The sequence below is a fragment of the Sorex fumeus genome, unplaced genomic scaffold, assembly GCF_029834395.1.
Source record: "Sorex fumeus unplaced genomic scaffold, SorFum_2.1 ptg000063l, whole genome shotgun sequence".
In the NCBI taxonomy this organism is placed as follows: domain Eukaryota; kingdom Metazoa; phylum Chordata; class Mammalia; order Eulipotyphla; family Soricidae; genus Sorex; species Sorex fumeus.
The window spans coordinates 11,076,256-11,081,018 of NW_026606120.1; the positions used below are offsets into that span (position 1 = coordinate 11,076,256).

The window sequence follows — 4,763 nt, forward strand, 5'->3', positions numbered from 1 at the left end:
CAGGGCTTATTCTGACTCTATGCTCAAAGGATCATACCGGACAGTGTTCAGAAGCCCACATATGGTGCCAGAGATCAAACCAGCATAGGCTGCATGCAAGGCCAGTGCCCTAAGTCCTTTTCTATCTCACTGGCCCAGATACTACTATGTAGTTTCAAGAATGTATATCATCCTGTTAACAATGGTATGTCTGGGGAGTGAACTTGTAGGGGGTACCCTTTTGTTCTTTTTGGTTTTGTTCCACAAGTAGGGAACTCTCAGGGGTTATTTCCAGTGATGCTCAGGATCCATGCAGTGCTGAGGGTGGAATCCAGCCTTCCAAATGCAGAGCGTGTGTTCAACTCATTGACCTCTCTCTCTGGTCCTGGGTAATCTTTTCTTTTGAATTATTATTATTATTTCTACTTTCAGAGAGCATATGCAAATGTTTATATTGGAAAGAAAATGAGAAGGAAAGAAACAGCATATAAATAATATATTAGAGTCCTTTCATACACAAAGGCTATGCTTTAAAACCTTGGGTATATTTAAATCCAGACACTCCTTCCATGATTCATTGAGTACCATGAATTATGAAATAAGGCATAATTGTATGTATCACTAAGAAAGAAAAATAGATACTGCCAAATAAACTATGACACAACACTTTCTTATCACTTAGAGGTTTTTTTTTTATTGTGTGCTTACTGAAAGAGCGCCTGACTCCAAATTTACTGAGATACTTACTTTTATTACATGTCAGTCATACTTAGAGACAAGGAAATTGGCTAAGTTTTTCCTAAAGTTTCTTCATATTCCAAGGCTGACAGTTCTCATTCACTTTTCAACAGACAACAATTGATGTCTCTGTTTCTGCACGGCATTGTGTTTAATTTAGTCACACACACACACACACACACACACACACACACACACACACACGCCATCTCTGATGACAAGAGGCCTGGAGAGCGCTTGAGATTCATCCAGGCTCCAGCCTCCCATTTTATGAGATGAGCTTCTAGAAGGTACCTACAGAGGTTTGCAAACAGCAAGCAACACTCATCTTTCTTCTGGACGTACCTCTTAAGCGGTTTGTTGATGGAAACCTCAGTGCTTGGCAGCTGTCTGGTCAAACCACAGAGAGCTGTAGCCAAGTTCCCATGTGCACAGGCAATGCCAGCCGCACTGCAGCCTTCTCTGGTTATAAGATCAGAGCACTGTCAGATGCCATTGATTGCCAAAGATGTTAGATCTTAGAGATATTCTAATAGGAAAGCAATGCATGTATCAGACTTGATGATTTGTGGGAAAACTATGTTCCTTCCCCCTAAATGCAACCATGACCAGGAAGCAGACAGTAATAAGAAAACAAAGGAGCTGGAGAGATAGTCTAGTGGGAAAGGTGCTCACCTTACATGCATATGATCCTTGGAATCCCATACGGCTCTCAGAACAATTCCTGAGAACAGAGCCAGTCCTGAGCACCCCCTGAGTATGCCTAAAAACTAAAAATCAAACAAACAAAATGAAGTAAAAGAGAAGTGAAGGAGAAATGGCTGCAGATAGGCCATAATCCTTCAAGCCCTCATAAGAATGGCCTTGTACCAACTTAGTAAATCCTCACACAAGGACTTATGACCCCATGGTGAGACAGAACAATTTTCACAAATTTTCTTTTACTGACGTGGTTTTTTTTTTTTTTTTTTGCTTTTATGGGTCACACCCAGCGATGCTCAGGGGTCACTCCTGGCTCTGCACTCAGGAATTACTCTTGGCAATGCTTGAGGGACCATATGGGATGCCAGGGATCGAACCCGGGTCGGCCGTGTGCAAGGCAAATGCCCTACCCACTGTGCTATCACTCCGTCCCCCTACTGAAGTTTTTTTGGTAATTCTGTTAGCCATTTAATTGTAACAAGCAATATAAATTTTTTTTTTTTTTGCTTTTTGGGTCACACCCGGTGATGCACAGGGGTTACTCCTGGCTCATGCACTCAGGAATTACTCCTAGCAGTGCTCAGGGGACCATATGGGATGCTGGGAATCAAACCCGGGTTGACCGCAAGGCAAACGCCCTACCAGCTGTGGTATTGCTCCAACCCCCTAAAAGAAATTATTTTGTGCTTGTAAGGGGGCAGGCTTGGCAGGTGGTTGGGAAAATGGGGACAATGGTGGAGGGAAGTTCCCACTGGTGATGGGATTAAAGTTGGAATATTGCATGTCTGTAACAAATGCATCATGAACAATATTGTATACCATGGTACTTAAATAAAGAGGGGTAAATAAAGGATATAGAAAACTCTTTTTAAAAGTATAGAGTTATGGGGCTGGAGCGATAGCACAGTGGGTAGGGTGTTTGCCTTGCACATGGCTAACCCGAATTCGATTCCCAGCATCCTATATGGTCTCCCGAGCACCACCAGGAGTAATTTCTGAGTGCATGAGCCAGGTGTAAGCCCTTTGCATCACTGGGTGTGACCCCAAAAGCCATAAATAAATAAATAAATAAATAAAAGTATAGTGTTGTGCCAACAACTACTGTAAGGAGCACTGTGCACGATGCTCTAGTAGTCAAGAGGCTCTATGGAGAAGTGAAAAAAAAAAAATCAAAGGAATCCCTTCACTTTTGATTCAATCATAGTGGGCTGACAGTTCTAAGCAGTGTCATGGATCCAAAAAATAATCTCCTTGGAAAAAGTTGGTTGGTCAAACTATGTCAGCTGCATGATCTGTGGATTCAAACCAAGGGAGCAAATATTGTTGCATTTTAATTATGAATGGATAAGCACTCATATTTGACATCACTCTCTGCCATTATGACTATCTGTCCCTTGTCTTACATGGGATTGAACCTGGGACTCCAGCATGTAAACCATGCACTCGAACGTTTTTGAGTTTTCTTCCCAACCCTGTATTTAAAACATTGAACCAAAAGATGTTGACTTCAGGGAGCTGGAGAGGTAACTCAGTGAACTGAGCGTATTCTTGGCATGCAGGAAGCTGGATTTGATTCACAGCATTGCGTGGTTTCCTCATCCCCCAGCCTCCAAACACCAGAGGTGTGCCTCTGCTAATTTTTGTTTTATTTTATTTTAAATATGTGCCCAGGGGGGAAAGCACATACCTCATACCTTGCATGTTCACATTGCTGAGTATAATCCCTGATACTACATGGAGCCCAAGATACTGTAGCATCAGGCCCTGGTAGCTCCTAGCAAACTAGGAGAGACCCACACACACTGCACTGTAGTACTGCACTGTCCTCCCGTTGTTCATCGATTTGCTCGAGTTGACCCAGTAATGTCTCAGTCATGAGACTTGTTACTGTGTTTGGCATATCGAATATGTCTCGGGTAGCTTGCCAGGCTTTGCCGTGCGGGCGAGATACTCTCGGTAGCTTGCCGGGCTCTCCGAGAAGGGTCTTGAAATCGAACTCTGGTCGGCTGGGTCGGCCTTGTGCAAGGCAAACACCCTGCAGAGGCAGTATCGTAGCCAATGAGGTTTATCAGAGGCGCGATTATTACTAATTGAAACCCCCACACAACACAACACTAAAAAATAAACTGAGGCGGGAGAGATGGCTCAAAAGAATGAAGTCATCACGTGGTAATCTAAGCACCTCTGGGAGTGACCCCCCCAATGAACCATGAGCTAGGGGTGGTCTGAGAGCATATGTGGGTGTGTCCCCAGTTCAAAAATCAATGAATTCATTCCACTTACTATATTGAAGCCAAGTAAGAACTGAGGGAGGAGAAACAGGTTTACTTGGTAGAAATTTAAATGTTCACAATTGTTTACTTGAATGATTTTTGATTTACTGTTAGAATGATTTTGAATGATACATTTTAAACTTTTTTAAAATTATGACTTACTTAAAAATGAAAGATTAAACTATGAAAACAGAAACTACAACAAATTAATAAGTAGTTGTGCTTCCTCTTTGGTTTTTCGTGGTGCTGAGAATCAAATTTATGTTTTCTACTTGCTAGACACGTGCTTTACCACTGAGCCACATCCCAGCCTCTTGCTTCCTCTTTTAAAAAAGACACAAGGAGTGCGGTAGAGATAATGCAGAGGTTTGGGTGCTTGCCTTGCACGTAGTTAACCCAGATTAGATCCCCAGAGCTCTATTGTTTTCCGAACCCCACTAGGAGTGATCCCTGAACACAGAGCCAGAAGTCAGCCCTGAACACTGCCAGATGTGCTCCTCCCTCAAAAAAAGAAAAGACCAGTTGAGAACAGTTGCTCTCACCTAAGATAGATTCCCATTGCCTTGCTCCCCTTCTGAAGAGTTTGGTGTATTGAGTACCTACTATGTGTATATCATAGTTGCCTCTCATTTCCAAGTAGGATTAAACAGTTGTGAAGTTCAGATGACATCTAGCCTCTGGGTCCTAGCTTTTTCTTCTACTATAGTAGAAGTGTATCTAAGAAATTTTCTTCCTCTTCCTTTTTTTGTATTTACTCATTTGTTACCTAGAGACCAGGGAGAAAGCTCAGGAACAGAGATGTGTGCCTTGCATGCACAAGAACTTGATTGCAGGGTTGGCGAGACAGTACAGGGGGCATGCATCTTTGCATGCAGCTGATGCCAGTTCAATGCCCTGTACAATGCCCAGTTCAATGCCAGTTCAATGGTCCCTGGAGCCCTACTAAGAGTGATCCCTGAGCACAGAACCAAGAGTATCTCTGAACACCAAAAAACAAAAGTGTGTGTGTGTGTGTGTGTGTGTGTTTGTGTGTATGTATAAGGGGCAGAGAGATTGAACAGGAAGTAAGGG

General features: G+C 42.8%; 1 pseudogene; it reads left to right on the top strand.

The window, feature by feature from the left end:
* Nucleotides 1-3,448: 3,448 nt before the first annotated feature.
* Nucleotides 3,449-3,532, top strand: LOC130036218 (uncharacterized; annotated as a pseudogene).
* The last annotated feature ends 1,231 nt before the right edge of the window (nt 3,533-4,763 follow it).